Source organism: Gorilla gorilla, chromosome 11, assembly GCF_029281585.2.
Source record: "Gorilla gorilla gorilla isolate KB3781 chromosome 11, NHGRI_mGorGor1-v2.1_pri, whole genome shotgun sequence".
Classification (NCBI taxonomy): domain Eukaryota; kingdom Metazoa; phylum Chordata; class Mammalia; order Primates; family Hominidae; genus Gorilla; species Gorilla gorilla.
This window is the reverse complement of record NC_073235.2, coordinates 15335101-15352454: the sequence shown is the minus strand read 5'-3', so window position 1 is coordinate 15352454 and position 17354 is coordinate 15335101. Positions and strand designations below refer to the sequence as shown.

At 41.4% G+C, this 17354-nt stretch overlaps 1 long non-coding RNA gene across 4 annotated transcripts in view; it reads left to right on the top strand.

Annotated features, from left to right (window-relative positions):
- The window catches only part of LOC109025966 (uncharacterized), a 68343-nt gene that overhangs the window by 17182 nt on the left and 33807 nt on the right, over positions 1 to 17354 (top strand). The gene's annotated exons all lie outside the window — the stretch shown is intronic.

The window sequence follows — 17354 nt, the reverse complement described above, 5'->3', positions numbered from 1 at the left end:
AATGGTGTAGTTATCGCTCACTGCAGCCTCTAACTCCTGGGCTCAAGGGATCCTCCTGCCTCAGCCACCCCAAGTGCTGGGATTACAGGCGTGAGACACTGCACCTGGCCTAAATACAATTTCCAAGCAGATATGAGTGTTAACTTACTTTGTTGAACAAAAAAAAAACGTAGCTAAGATATTGGCAAACACTAACAAAACATCTTTTTTGGATTCTCATGTCTACATTTCAGCCTATTATTTGGAATGAATTCCTACATGTGCATAATGAATCGTACCACTCTAAGCCTATTGACTCTTTGTTACTTCACTGTGTGTGTTGATGTTCTGTTTCCTGGATATGGCTGAATTATCCTGAAAATCTATAATTTCCTGTTTCCCTGATCTCCAGGAGACTATTTTATGCTTCTCTACTAATATTTATGATGTGTATATGTTAGTCTTCTGTATTGACTCCACTCCTGTTTATGACCCTCTTCCTGTATACAATACCCGTCATACCTCATTGACCTTGCCCATCCCCTAGTTGTGGCTTCTCTGACCTGCCTTCATCTTTTGCTACCCCAAGTCCCGTATAACATACTGTGTGCTAGGCTTAATGTGCTGGTCATTTGCCTGCTTGCTCTCAGATTCATTATTTTTGTCCTTCTCTTACTCTGTCTATGTCACAGGAAGCTTATTCCTGCCAACTGCATTTCCTGGGCTCATTTAACCATGCCCAGAAGGAATTAGGACAATGAGAGATAAAAAGATAAAGGAGCACTGGTAGAATAAGAGGAGGAGCCAACATAGCCTCTCCCCTTTGATTCAGACGACTTCTCCACCATCACCTTCTTCACAATGGCCACTTTTCCTCTGCAATTGGGGTTCTTCTTCCCCAGCAATGGGTCCAGGACTCTGTTAACTCAGCTCCTCCCCAGTTCTACAGGCAGATGGCAGAGGCTTCCTGCTATTGTTACTCTGGGGTTCCCCTTCTTCTCCAGTTTGGCTTTCCAGCCCTTCCAACTCCTTTGTAACTAGTTCCTGGTATTAAATTCACTTAACTGTACTGCCTGACTTCGGCCCTGATGTTTGAGTGGACCTCATCTCACACGCTGAGGTTGACAATACTTGGTAAGTTGTTAGGCAAAGAGCAAAACAATAATCATAATCATAGAAGCATTCATGTAGGTATTGCAAGGCTCACATCTCCAAAATGTCCAGTGGAGACATGAAATAATGAATATGTTACATAGTGACAGTCATTTAAAATTTTTCAAAAGCCACTTTCATTTTGTTCTTTTCTTCATTCTTTAGTAATCCCCCATCAATAGAGAAGCTATGGGGGAAAGGAGCAGAGTGTACAAAGAATGATGCCCACAGTGAGCCCAAAATAGCTCCAAGTGGATTTGCCTGCACAAAAGAAAGATGTAATCAGCACCCAGAGTAGGTAGCGAAACAGTCAACACTGCTGTTCCTCTCAAGACCCCTGCTGCTGTCCCACCAGAAAAGTAGTCGCTGTCTGCATTAATTTGATCTTCCCATGACGTGAAAGCATCAATTATAAGTTGTATAATAAGTCAAGCTTACTATATGTAAGAGTCCAGGCCAGGCGCGGTGGCTCACGCCTGTAATCCCAGCACTTTGGGAGGCCGAGGCGGGTGGATCACAAGGTCAGGACATCAAGACCACCCTGGCTAACCGGTGAAACCTCGTCTTTACTAAAAATACAAAAAACAAAAATTAGCCGGGTGTGGTGGCGGATGCCTGTAGTCCCAGCTACTTCGGAGGCTGAGGCAGGAGAATGGCGTGAACCTGGGAGGCAGAGCTTGCAGTGAGCTCAGATCACGCCACTGCACTCCAGCCTGGGTGACAGAGCAAGACTCTGTCTCAAAAAAATTAAATAAATAAATAAATAAATAAAGAGTCCAGGGCAGTTGTCAGTGGCCTAAATGACTAAGGAGTGACCCATCTTTTGAGACAAGCTTTGAAAAATCAGACTTTTGTGCTCTGTAAAGGGTTTTGTGGTTTTATGACCTTGGGCAAGATCCAGTTCATCATGTCGAGCTTCTGAACAAATCTTTTTTCTGGATTTTTGAAATGGAACAGAACTACAAGCCACAAAGGGGATCCGTTTTATTATTTAAATGAAATAAATGCATGGAAATGCATAGTTCCAGTGAGGAACCATGCATTTGCTAAGACTGCTGTAACAAAGTACCACACACTGGATGATGGCTTAATGAGAGAAGCTCATTGACCCCAGCTCTGGAGGCTAGAAGTCTGAAATCGAGGTGTCAGGAGAGTTGGTTCTTTCAGGGGACTGTGAAGGAGAATCTGTTCCATGTGGCTCTCCCAGCTTCTGGTGGTTTGCTGGCAATCTTTGGCATTCCTAGGCTTCTGCTACATCATTCCAATCTCTGACTTCACCTTCACTAGCGCTCTCCCTATGTGTGTGTCTGTATCTGTGGTTAAATTTCCCCTTTTTTATAAGGATACCAGTCGTATTGAATTAGGGCCTACTCTAGTGATCTCATTTTAACTTGCTTACCTCTGTAAATATCGAATCTCCAAATAAGGCCACATTCTGAGGTACTGGGGATTATGACTCCAACGTATCTTTTTGCGGGGAGGAGAACACAGCTCAACCCATAACGAGCCATTTGTAGAGATTAGCTCGCTATCTGTTTCTGACTCTTCTTTCCATACCTGCCTACCCATTTCTCTCCACATTGTCTCTTGACAGAACCTGTGGTCTGGAAAACATCTGGTCAACTTAGTCACACTGAGGAGTAAGTGGCCAAAGCTGCCTTTGTCTATCTGTACTATACAGTGGTTCAAAAGGATAAAAATAATGATAGGAAACTGTTAAATTTTATATGTTATCCCTCCTCGAAATACTGCATTTTAACGAATCACAAAGAATTATACCCATTTCTCGTTATAAGTCACAAAACCTGGAGTTATGAGTAAAAACTTGCTAAGCAACCCTTGATTTTCATTGTAATTAACAGAAAAACTGCATTGTCTATTAACAGAAAGATAAAATTGAGTCTCAGATTGGTGATACAATGATATGCACTCATAAGTCTCTACTTAAGATTACCATAAACCAGGTGCAGTGGTTCATGCCTGTAATTTCAGCACTTTGGGAGGCCAAAGTAGGAGGATTGCTTGAGCCCAGAAGTTTGAGACCAGCCTGGAAAACATAGTAAGACCCTGTCTCTATAAAACATAAAAAAATGAGCTGGGTGTGGTGATGCCTGTGTGGGGGCCCTAGTTACTGGGGAGGCTACAGTAGGAGAGCCTGGGAGATCCAGGCTGCAGTAAACCGTGATCAAGCCGCTGTAATCCAGCCTAGGTGACAGAGTGAGACTCTATCTAAAAAAAAAAAAAAAAAATCTATTACTATAAATTTCTTCTTTACCAGCAGTAAAAGATATAAGCATTCCTGAAGGAGCTGCAAACATAGCTACTGACATATCATCAGTATTGTTTCATAAGTGGTTCAGAGGCTATGAAATTAGCAATACATTTAAACCACTTGAGCCAACCATGACTTCCTCAGTGGTCCAGCCCCTCCAAAAATGCACGCAGGAGCCTTTTCTGTACCAAATAAAAGATTAATTTTTTAATCTCAAGAATGTGGGATGTGATAGGATAGCTATCATATTTTTAAAAAACTTAAATGGACTCTAAGAACTAAAAACCATGATGGAAAACTTCACTTCAGGTATTATGATCTAAAACATAGTCAATTCTCATTATTCATGGTAGTTATAGTTTATAAAGTTGCTGTAAACATTGAATTAGTGAATAATGAACCATTGCTCTTAACGGAAATACAGGGTTAGGTTTCTGCAAGCTTCTGGTTATAACATTTTTGCCAACCAAACATATAACCTTGTTTTATGTGTGTTTCTGTTTAAAGACACTTTAGCATACATTGTTGATTTGTTAACATTGAACTCACAGCTAATAGCACCATAACTCATGCTTGAGTGAAACTGATCCAACACACATATTTTCTCCATAAGGTACCTCATAGCCTTCTCGTGCTTAAGAACCCTACGCAGCACTTAGCACTACACTTGTTGGCCATTTTAAACAGCGAAATCACCACCAAAAAGAACAAAAGTGTGAAAAACATGGTACTAAATAAACAGAAAAAGGACACACATATAGTAAGAAAGCCGAAGTGGGAAGGCAGAGTGTTGCTTTCTTGACATTCAGCTGGGAATGTGTGCAATCAACAACTCGATTTTTTTTTCTTTTCTGCACACGTCTGCCAATGATCACAAAAGTGCTGTGGGTATTGATTCGGGGGTTACAAATAACTTTTAATGAGTAGGAGAATTTGCAGATATGAAAGCCATGAGAAATGAGGTTTGACTGTACGTCTCCCTGGCTTCTGTTGCCCGTAAGCCAAAAAATATTTTTTTTTAAAAAAAAGAGGGCTTTTTTTGCCTAGCAAAGTGGGTTACATTTACACTCCATGTTTGTAATTTGTCATGTGAGACCTCAAAGGATGTTGGATAACTGTAATTAATGTCCAAGCCCTGCTGCTGATTATCTGAGTGAACTTGGTCAAACGGACGGGTTTTCCATGGGTCTCCTCTTATTATTCATAAACTGATAGTCTTGGACTACTATACACATACACACACACACACACACACACAGACACAAATATACACAAATTATCATAAAACTTTTTAAATCCAACACTCATATCCAACACTCACATTTTAAAATACTCAAAAATCAGGAAAATATATAAGGAATAGTACTCTAGACAGCGATATGATAGGAAATTTTTTACTGTATTTCCTTTTATACATTTTGGTTTTTGAAGTATGAAAATGTATTACCTTTTTAGAAATTATTATTATTATTATTATTTATCTTGAGACAGAGTCTCCCTCTGTCACCCAGGATGGAGAACAGTGGCACAATCTTGGCTCACTGCAACCTCTGCCTCCCGGGTTCAAGCGATTCTCCTGCCTCAGCCTCCCGGGTAGTTGGAATTACAGGTGCCTGCCACCACACCTGTGTAATTTTTGTATTTTTAGTAGGGATGGGGTTTTGCCATGTTGACCAGGCTGGTTTCAAACTCCTGGCCTCAGGTGATCCACCCGCCGCAGCCTCCCAGAGTGCTAGGATTACAGGCATGAGCCACCGTGCTCAGCCCCTTTTTAGACATTAATAAGGGGAAGAAGAAAGAGGAGGATGAGGAGGAGTCAAGAGGAGGAGGAAAAAGAAGGAGAGGGTGAAGAAAGAAAACCCCCAATAGGCATTTTGCCTTCTGTATGGTAGGGAGCAGGGATATTAAGCTCAGATTATTCTGTGACCATTAGACCACAAGCGTTTACATACTTACATATCTTTCTATAAATCATGTACTTACAAATATCTTTCACATATCTTCTTTATAAATCATGTATTTGTTAAGTACTTACTCCAGGGACAGTTGTTAGTATGTTATTCTATTTTTTTCCTTATGCCTGTGAAGTAAGTATTCAGTTGAATCATATGAAAATGCAAATATTCAACCATTTTTGACCTGCAGAAATGTCCATCTCTGATACTCAACCCAACGTTAATGTCCCCATTTTAATAATGAAGAACCCAGGATTCACAAAAGCTGAGCCACTGCTCAGTGGTGCCACAGTTGGCAAAAGAGACTCTTGACCAGAATCCAGATCTCCTGTTTCTACTAAATAGTGGGATGAATTTCACAGTAAATGCATAACTTTCTTTACCTATGTGTGAACTTAAATGCCACCAGGTGGCATTTCTTTAATCTTGACATCAATTAAGTCAAGATTTTCTCCCATCACCACTTGCCCTCCATTCCCAGTAATTGTGTCTGGGAGGTGGCACACGCCTGGCTGCCCTGTTCTCCCCCACACCTTCCTTCTGCTGCTGCTGCTGTGCCTGGCAGGCCTCTAGAACTCTGGTATCTTTCTGTCTACTTCAGCTTTGGAGGCACATATCCTGACTGCTCCTTTTCTTTTCTTTTCTTCTCTTTTTTTTGTTTTTTTTTTTGAGACGGAGTTTCACTATTGTTGCCCAGGCTGGAGTGCATGTGCCACCGGGCCCGGCTAATTTTTTGTATTTTTAGTAGAGACGGGGTTTTTGCATGTTGGTCAGGCTTGTCTTGAACTCCTGACCTCAGGTGATCCACCCACCTCGGTCTCCCAAAGTGCTGGGATTACAGGCGTGAGCCACGGCACCCGGCCTCCTGACTGCTCTTAAGCAGAAGGTCTACCTCACAGACCGCTTGACCACTTCCTCTGAAATCATGAAAACTGTCTTGGATTCAGACCGTTATCTAGTCTCAGGAAGGAGAAAAGTCCAGCTCTGACATACTGTACACACTCCAAACCTCGAGTCTCTTCAAGGCAGTGACTTTGAAATTTCAAAACCTTCATTTTTGGCTTTGGAAAGACTCTTAAACACCTCTTTGCTTATGGTTTCAAAGTCCATTTTAAAATGCAAAAAAAAAAAAAAATCAGAAAGCAATTCTGTTTACTTTTGTTCCTTTCTTGGGAAATAAAGGCAAAATAACTGTTGCCTGAATAACGAGACTGAGCGGACGGGTAGGGATAATGGAAGAGAACAGATGGGAGAAGAGGAAAGGGAAGTTAATGTTCAATATTCTGTCCTGCCACATTCATTGGTTGTTCTTTTCTCCAACACAGCTTTTCAGGTAGTTCTCAAATTTCAGAATGCCCATGAAATTGTTCAGGGGAGTTGCTTAAAATGCACAGACCCTGCTTTATTTGGAGAATACTCTGGACCAATGAAAACAGGCTAATCTATAAGGCTATGTTAACGTTCAATTGTGAACAAGTCCAAATTGAAGTAAGAGCATACCATCCTACAAAATAGAAGGAAATATATTAGGTGAATGAAACTGAAATTTATTCTTCAGCCAAGCGTTGAATAGCAATCTGGTGCTGTTTGAATAGCAACGCCCATTGTGACTTCGGATCCATGGGCTTTTTGATTTGCCTGTGAAGCAGTTCTTTCAAACACAGGTGGGGTGCTGGGCTATTATTTAACCAAGACTCTTGGACGATAGAACCACATCAAAACAGCATGACAGTTCAGAGGACAGTCAAGCAAAATGTGCTTCTGCGCTATATCTAAATTGCAAAGGAGAGGAAGGACTCGGGAAAACAGTGTAATTAGAGGCAATTTAAGCTCCCTAGTAGGAGGAAAAGCAAAATAGTCTATATTTAAAATTGTAGTGGGAACTTGAAGTTCTAAGGTCGTAAAGGTAAGGCTCAGGGAACAAGGAGAAGGGAGGGCTGAAAGGAAGAAGGCACAGTGTGTACTCAGACACCTTAAAGAACCAGAGAAACAGTTCTGGGAGAAAAGAATAGTAACATAACATTTCTCTTAAGCAGTATAATGAGAGACATCAGGCTGGAGAGAAAAAGAATAGGAAATGTGGGGAGAGGTTTGACAAGGTAGGAAGAACTGAGATGAAAGCAGATTGAATATTTGTAAGAAAGAAAATAAAATTTGATTTTTTAGGTGGAAATATTTTTCTAGGACAAAGTCTCCAGGCATGCAAGTCATGTTTGATTTAGATTATACAGCTTTATTGTGCTCACTATATATTTTTCTTTCTTTCTTTTTTTTTTTTTTTTTGAGATGGAGTCCTGCTCTGTCACCCAGGCTGGAGTGCAGTGGCACAGTCTCGGCTCACTGCAACCTCCGCCTCCCAGGTTCAAGCAATTCTCCTGCCTCAGCCTCCTGAGTAGCTGGGACTACAGGTGCCCGCCACCACACCCGGCTAATTTTTGTATTTTCAGTAGAGATGGGGTTTCACCGTATTGGTCAGGCTGGTCTCAAACTCCTGACCTCAGGTGATCCACTCGCCTCGGCCTCCCAAAGTGCTGGGATTACAGGCATAAGCCACCACGCACAGCCTATTTTTCTTAAACTACCTTAAAAAGTGCTACCCAATCTTGTTGGCCACAGTTCAGAGGAGGGTTATGGAGCCTTATAGTGTCAGAGAATTTCCTCTCCTGAGGGGTAATTTTGCTTTCCTACATGGTCCTGCCATACTGGGAAAATAAACATGGGTTGTTTCTTCGACAAGAAACAACTCCCGAAACGACTCTAGTTGTTAAAAAGGAGGCAAAAATACCAATGTTTCAAGTTTTTCTTGTAAAAGCTTTCTTCTTGCGCAAATATTCCCTCATGGCTGCATAATACTTTAACTTTTAAAAGTAGTGCACTTGGCCAAGTGCAGTGGCTCACGCCTGTAATCCCAGCACTTTGGGAGACCGAGGCAGGTGGATCACCTCAGGTCAGGAGTTCAAGACTGGCCTGGCCAACATGGTGAAACCCTGTATCTACTAAAAATACAAAAAATTAGCTGGGTGTGGTGGTGTGTGCCTGTAATCCCAGCTACTGGGGAAGCTGAGACAGGAGAATCGCTTGAACCCAGGAGGCAGAGGTTGCAGTAAGCCGAGATCGTGCCATTGCACTCCAGCCTGAACAACAGAGTGAGACTCCATTTCAAAAAAAAAAAAAAAGTAACGCACTTTCAGGTGCATTACCTCATTTAAATTTCAGTATAGTCTAGCATAAAAGGCATTTTCTATACCATGTATGTGTTTTTTACATACTGCTTTTTCCACTATCAAAACCAATATTTGGTTAACATAGTTAATTAGTTTCTTGTAACCTCAATACTTCAACCTTTCACAGTTTTCTCTTTATTGTTTCCTTTCTCTTTTCTCCTGACTAGAGAGCATTTTATGCTGTTGGGCAGTTCTCTTGACTCTGGCAAATTGCTAGTCCTTCACTTAGTGAACTAACCAGGGCTTGTAAGACCTGGAAGTCTAGGTTGGGATACATATCTGGCCTCCTGTGTCATAGCCAGCTGCCCGGTCACTCACTGGTAGTGGGAGAGCCACTGTGGCCTATTGAGGCTGTTGAAGGACATCCAGGGCTATCACCCAAAGTTTGAAAGCCAGACTAGACTTGGCTTTGAACCCCAAATTTACCATTTAATAGCTCTGTGGTGTCCTCTGTAAATGGTGATATCCACTTAATGTTGTTTGTAAGTTTCTGAGTGCGGTAGGGTTCCTGCTATATAGTAGGCATTGAAGGAGTTTCATTTCTCTCCCTTGTCTCATCAAAGGAGCACTGCCAAAGAGAGTAGTCACCCACCGCTTAGGAGACAAGGGTAGGATGCGATCTCCATAGAAATAGAGAAGTGAGGCCCGGTGCGGTGGCTCATGCCTGTAACCCCAGCACTTTGGGAGGCTGAGGCAGGCAGATTGCCTGAGGTCCACCTGGATACCATAATCCCAAGATGGCCCCAATAGTGCAAAGTGACCAGCCCAGTGAGCCCCAGAATTATGCAACAACAAACCCAGACCTCACCGGCCAATCAACATCACCCAGACATTTTACTTTCATAATGTGGGATAGAGATAGTTACAGTGTTTCTGTTTTAAAGACCCTCATCCCTGAGGGTCTCCTAGACTGTTGCCTCTATTTGTGCCAGATTCCCCACTTGGCAGTAAAACTTTTCCTTTCAGTCACAATCTTAGGTCCCTAATAGTCTTTTTTGTTTTTTAACAACACATTGGAAGAATTTGTGTCTTAGCCTTGGAGGAAGAGGGATGGTAGTTAGTCCCGCATGGGAGAAAATATAAGAAAACCCCTGTGGATTAGATACCATAGTGTTGATTGTCTGCTTAAAGAAGAGAACAAGCTGCAAGGGCTGAGATGGTAGGAAGAAGTTGCTTCAACAGCACAACCCATCTCTCTGTGACTGGCAGTGGATGTGCTGACTCAGCGAGGATGTGCTGAGTACCTACATTGGCCAAATACCACATCAGGTGCCAGAGATGGGAAGGTAGGAACATGGTTCTTATCCTAAAGACTTCAAAGCCTAGTGGGAAAGGACAAATGAAATATTAACACATTATGATGGTGGTTCATGCTAAAATGTCAGCCAAGATGAAAATCCTCTGTGGTTATCAGAGGGGGTATGGTCAGTTCTAGCTAGGGGGTAAAGAGAAAATGTCACACAATGGGGAATACAGATGCTAATTAGGGTCTTCATGTTGGATCTAGCCAGCAGTTATTATGTGAAAATGAAATAAATTATGGAGTTTTTTGAAAGCTCTGGTTTGTCCTTATTCTTCTATTTTCTTTTGAGGCAGGGTCTCGCTCTGTCACCCAGGCTGGAGTACAGTGGCATGATGTCGCCTCACTGCAACTTCTGCCTCTGGGGCTCAAGTGATCCTCTCATCTCAGCCTCCCAAATAGCTGGGATTACAAGCACATGCCACCATGCCTGGCTAATTTTTTTATAGTTTTTGTAGAGATGGGGTTTTGTCATGTTGCCCAGGCTAGTCTTGAACTGAGAACAAGCAATTTGCCTCCCTCAGCCTCTCAAAGTGTTGGGATTACAGGCATGAGCCACCGTGCCTGGCTGATTTTTTCAGTTTATACATAAATGTTTATTTCACAAATGTGTGTATATATATGTATACATATGTGTATAAATGTGTGTGAATGTATGCATACATACATATATGTATGCATATGTGTGTCAGGGATATGTATATATTAGAAATACTGGGCTTTCTCAAAAGAACAAAGCTGGAGGCATCATGCTACCTGACTTCAAACTATACTACAAGGCTACAGTAAGCAAAACAGCATGGTACTGGTACCAAAACAGATACATTGACCAATGGAACAGAACAGAGCCCTCAGAAATAATACCATACATCTACAACCATCTGATCTTTGACAAACCTGACAAAAACAAGAAATGGAGAAAGGATTCCCTATTTAATAAATGATGCTGGGAAAATTGGCTAGCCATATGTAGAAATCTGAAACTGGATCCTTTCCTTACACCTTATACAAAAATTAATTCAAGGTGGATTAAAGACTTAAATGTTAGACCTAAAACCATAAAAACCCAAGAAGAAAACCTAGGCAATACCATTGAGGCCATAGGCATGGGCAACGACTTCATGTCTAAAACACCAAAAGCAATGGCAACAAAAGACAAAATTGACAAATGGGATCTAATTAAACTAAAGAGCTTCTGCACAGCAAAAGAAACTACCATCAGAGTGAACAGGCAACCTACAGAATGGGAGAAAATTTTTGCAATCTACCCATCTGACAAAAGGCTAATATCCAGAATCTACAAAGAACTTAAATTTACAAGAAAAAATTGAACAACCCCATCAAAAAGTGGGCAAAGGATATGAACAGACACTTCTCAAAAGAAGACATTTATGCAGCCAACAGACACATGAAAAAATGCTCATCATCACTGGCCATCAGAGAAATGCAAATCAAAACCACAATGAGATACCATCTCACACCGGTTAGAATGGCGATCATTAAAAAGTCAGGAAACAACCGGTGCTGGAGAGGATGTGGAGAAATAGGAACACTTTTACACTGTTGGTGGGACTGTAAACTAGTTCAACCATTGTAGAAGACAGTGTGGCGATTCCTCAAGGATCTAGAACTAGAAATACCATTTGACCCAGACACCCCATTACTGGGTATATACCCAAAGGATTATAAATCATGCTGCTATAAAGACACATGCACAGGTATGTTTATTGTGGCACTATTCACAATAGCAAAGACTTGGAACCAAGCCAAATGTCCAACAATGATAGACTGGATTAAGAAAATGTGGCACATATACACCATGGAATACTATGCAGCCAGAAAAAATGATGAATTCATGTGCTTTGTAGGGATATGGATGACGCTGGAAACCATCATTCTGAGCAAACTATCGAAAGGACAGAAAACCAAACACCACATATTCTCACTCATAGGTGGGAACTGAACAATGAGAACACTTGGACACAGGATGGGGAGCATCACACACCCGGGCCTGTTGTGGGGTGGGGGGCTAGGGGAGGGATAGCATCGGGAGATATACCTAATGTAAATGTTAATGAGTGCAGCACACCAATATGGCACATGTATACCTATGTAACAAATCTGCACATGGTGCACATGTACCCTAGAACTTAAAGTATAATAATAATTAAAATAAAATAAAATAAAATAAAATAAAAAGAAATACTGGGCTTTCTTTTGTGACTACTCTTGCTTCTCTAGCTTAAATGTTCAAGGGCTTGAAGCCATGCTTCTTCTGTTATACATTGTAGATATAATTGGTGATTTCCCCTGAATAAGCTGAAACTGGGGTCACCTTACTGTACAGTTATTATTATATATATGTATGTATATGCATACATACACACACACTCCTTTGACTTTAATTCCAAAAATATCTTTCTTTCTTCTTTTTTAAGACTTCCATCTTTACTTTTCACCATGTATTTTCTTCTCCATGCTTGTCTTATAGTTTGCCAGCATCAACCAGCCTGGGACCCGGCAATGTGCACCTGGATCCCTGGAAAAGTGGGAGCTGAGCAAGCCCAGTATTATCGTATTATATGTAGCCCCTGTTTCTATTTTCAAAGCTCCATTTGATTCAGCAACTTTCAAATCGGCTTGCGCTTTAGAAAGTGCTGCTTTCTTTATTTGGAGGAGATGCTCCATGCCCAGCATTGCTCTCTTGTCAGCCCTTAGGAGTCTTTTCTCTTAATAGTACATATGCTAAGACTGGGCGCAGTGGCTCATGCCTGTAGTCCCGGCCTTTTGGGAGGCCGAGGCGGGCGGATTATGAGATCAGGAGATCGAGACCATCCTGGCTAACATGGTGAAACCCCGTCTCTACTAAAAATACAAAAAAATTAGCCGGGCCTGGTGGCGGGCGCCTATAGTCCCAGCTACTAGGGAGGCTGAGGCGGGAGAATGGCGTGAACCCGGGAGGCAGAGCTTGCAGTGAGCCGAGATCGAGCCTGCACTCCAGCCTGGGAGACAGAGCGAGACTCCGTCTCAAAAAAAAAAAAAAAAAAAGTACATATGCTGGAGCTCTCTGTTTCAACCTGCCTAAAGCTGTCTCTCCTCCAGCTATTTCGGAGTCACACTGATCCAAGGAACAGGGATTTATTCCTCTCACATTTAACAGGAGGAAAGCTTGCAGTAGCATAACCTGATAAAGATTCCCCAACTGGGCCAAAGACTCTGTTTTCTGTGCTGTTCCAGTAAGTGCCCCTCCCTAGCTAAGAAACTAAGAGGCAGAAATTGACCTATTCATCATTGTGCGTCCACTCTTGGGTAGTGGGGCAGCCGTGGTTGAAGCTTACCTCACAACCTCTCTATTATGGAGGCCACAAAAGCACTTTGAAAACTATAATGCATTATAGCAACGTAGGGTACTGTTGCAACTGTGTTAGAAACAGCAACCCATTAAAGAGTAAGGGTTTTTTGCATAGATCACACCCACCCCTCATTCCTTTATCACCGTTTATGTGAGCTACTTTGGGACTAACTTGTCTTGCTCCTTGGTGTCATTAAGAGGCTATTCATGTTATCACAGAGGGGTACAAAGAAGACTTCAGCGTTTCAGGAGTATTCCTTTATTTTTAAAAAAATGTCCGTCTGGGCACCATGACTCATGCCTGTACTCCCAGCACTTTGGGAGGCCAAGGCAGGAGGAGCTCTTGAGCCCAGGAGTTTAAGACCAGCCTGGGCAACATAGCAAGACTTCATCTCTACTAAAAAATTTTAAAAATAGCCAGGTGTGGTGGCCCATATCTGTAGTCTCAGCTACTCAGAAGGCTCAGGCGGGAGGATTGCTTGAGCCCAGGAGTTCAAGACCAGCCTGTGCAGGAATCCAGCCCGCAGACCCTGAACCAGTGATGGATGAGAGACATACACTGACACAGATATTTTGCCTGTCAGTCTGGCTAAGGGGCTCTGCTCTGCATCTGGAGCATAACCTCAATAAGCTAGCAAAGTTCACATTTATTTAATACAGATTAAATGACAAAGGTCTCGAGTAAACACCACTAGAGGGTAATTAACATTGCTCACCCCCCGAGTAGAGAGCAATTATGCACCTGAGGTTGATCAAAGTTTGGTTTTAGGACCACATGAGTAAGCAAGCTATTTAGATAAACTTCCTCACATTCCCTTGTTATTTTCATTTTTGCTATCAGCTAAAGGTAGAGAGGATTAGGCTGCTTTCAGCCAAATCTGTTACTGAAGCAATGTAAACCCTCTCCAGCCTTACAAGAAGGTTTGTGTCTATTTCTTACAACTATCTTTAAAATTTTTTCCACCAGCCTGACTGAACTCCCACAAGCCTGGTCAACATAGCAAGACTTCATCTCTACTAAAAAAAATTAAAAATTAGCCAGGTGTGGTGGCCCTTATCTATAGTCTCAGCTACTCAGAAGGCTCAGGCAGGAGGATTGCCAGAGCCCAGGAGTTCAAGGCTGCAGTGAGCCATGATCACAGCACTGCACTCCAGCCGGGGTGACAGAGCAAGACCCTGCCTCTACAAAAAAAAAAAAAAAAAAACTGTGATGAACATTGATTAATTGTAGGTACACATATATTTTTTATTATCATCTATGCTTTTTCTCATTTATAAATGTCTCCAGATTTTTTTTAATTCTGTGAGCAGAACTTCATAGCTATTAGGTTAGGCTAAAACATAATTAATGTATAAGAGACAGAACCCAGTTCCACTGAATCCAAAGGTAAATTCTAAATATCCCACATTTATCTTTTTTCTTTTAAAAATTTATTTGCTAATTTTTCTTAGCATTCCCTTCCCCCATTTATGCTAAGAATACCCAATGTACTTATAGCAGCATCATTTATAATAGTAAGCAATTAGGATGATAGGCACACTATCAAATGATATTTGGAATGGTAAGTCTAACGAATGAAATTGTGTCAATAAATATGTTAAATTTTAAGTGTGACATACAAAATTGTATATTATACTTTTTTTTTTTTTTGAGACAGAGTCTCGCTCTGTCACCCAGGCTGGAGTGCAGTGGCACGATCTCGGCTCACTTCAACTTCCACTTCCCGAGTTCAAGTGATTTTCCTGCCTCAGCCTCCCAAGTAGCTGGGATTACAGGTGTGCACCACCATGTCCAGCTAATTTTTGTATTTTTGGTAGAGATAGGGTCTCACCATGTTGCCCAGGCTGGTCTCAAACTCCTGAGCACAAGCTATCCACCCGCCTCAGCCTCCCAAAATGCTAGGATTACAGGAGTGAGCCATCATGCCCAGCCTAATATATAATGTTTATGGATGCCAAAGTATGTGTCAAAAGTATAAAATCAAGTGGTAGAAAGGTAAATGCTGAGTTAATAAGAGCAATTTTGATATAATGATGAACATTGAGGTAGAAGAGAAATACAATCAATAGTACATGGGGTCTCAGTGGACTGACAATGCTTTCTCTTTTTAAAGGGAAGCAAATATGTGATAATGTTAAGATTTGAAAAAGCTGAATGATGGATGGATGTGTGTTCCTCTATTAGTTTCTTGCTTATGTGCGTGAACCACTTCACAGTTTTTTGAATGTCATTTGTTAAAACTTCATATTCCATTGTGCTGGTCCTTTGAACTTTTTCACTTAGTCTATTGAAATCTTACAGAAAACAACATGCAGACGGAATTTTGGAAGTAGAAGGGAAGAAGACCCACACAAAGTGGGGACTTGAGAGATACAAGTTACAGTCAGCAGAACAGGAAGCAAATATTCATATATTAAGAAAATTACAAAGAGGAATTCAAGTAAATAAGTTACCTAAAATTACAATAGAGGAACTAAAAATAATGAGACATCCATATTGGGAGGGAGGAGGGTGTAAGTGAACTAAGTTCTCATCTATCAGAATAGGAAGGAAGTCCACAGATAAAGCCTGTCTGTCTGATAAATAAAGAAGTGGTGATATAACTGTATTATTTAGAGATAGGGAAGTAACCACCCAGAAGAATTTTTAAAACTGTAGCCGTTAAAAAGTCAGACTCGTTCTAGGGCTTGAGTGGAAGGCAACGGGGTGGGTTGGGGGCAGGATGGACTGGCAAAGCTTTCTTACCTCTTACAATAAGCTCTTCAGCATTGTTGACTTTTTTGTAAATACGTGCATGTACTGCCTTGGTCAAAAAATTTTTTTGAGGATAACACAATAGTAAAACCATCAGACCCAAGAAAATGTTCCTTTCTTCAATAATCTGACCTAGTGCTCTTTCACTTTTTTTTTTTTCTTGGAGATGGAGTTTCGCTCTTGTTGCCCAGGCTGGAGTGCAATGGCACGATCTTGGCTCACTGCAACCTCCACCTCCTGGATTCAAGGGATTCTCCTGCCACAGCCTCCCGAGTAGCTGGGATTTCAGGTGCCCACCACCATGCCTGGCTAATTTTTTGTATTTTTAGTAGAGATGAGCTTTCACCATATTGGCCAGGCTGGTCTCGAACTCCTGACCTCAGGTGATCCACCTGCCTTGGCTCCCAAAGTGCTAGGATTACAGGCGTGAACCACCGCTCCTGGCCCTATTTATTTCTTTTTTTTTTTTTTTTTTTTTTTTACTAAGAAAGTGAAAGAATCAAAGAATCCCTATTCACTTCTTGACCTGTGTTGTATACTCGCTAATAAATTGTGTACATTTTCATCTTTTAATTGGTATCCTGGAATGACCCTTTTTCTTTCTGTTTTTCTTCCTTTTATATTTTGCCCTCTGCAAACATTTTAGAGTTGATTTTCTGTACAAAAGGTTGAAGACTCTTCACTTATGGAAAGCTTGTTTCTGATAGACAGTTAAATGAAACAAAGAAGGCTTCTATAATTCAAATGGGTTTAAAACATGCCTGTGACAAACAGAGACAGAAAGTAGATTTTGGCTGAGGGAGTGGGGGTGAACAGTAACTGCTAATGGGTTGCCGTCATGTTTTCTGGGGTGGGGGATGAAAACATTTTGGAATTAAAAGAGTGGTGATGCTTACACATCTTTGTGAATATACTAAAATCCACTGAAGTGTACACTCTAAAGGAGGGAATTTTATGGCATGTGAAATATCTTAACAAAAAAATGCCTATGAAAAATATTGCAAGGGAATAAACAAAAATGATAGTCATTGTGTTGTACTCAGGGGATGTTTTTTCTATTTTCTATTTCCCTAAAGTTTTGGTAATGCGATAAAAGTTTCATAATTTAAGAAATATTTTATTTATTTTATTTTTGAGACAGGGTCTCCCTCTGTTGCCCATGCTGGAGTACAGTGGTGCGATCACTGCAGCCTCAACCTCCTGGGTTCAAGTGACTCTCCCACTTCAACCTCCTGAGCAGCTGGGACCACAGGAGCATGGCACCACGCCTGGTTAATTTTTTATTTTTCATAGAGACAGGTTCTCACTGTGTTGCTCAGGCTGGTCTTGAACACCTGGGCTCAAGCAATTGTCCCACCTCAGCCT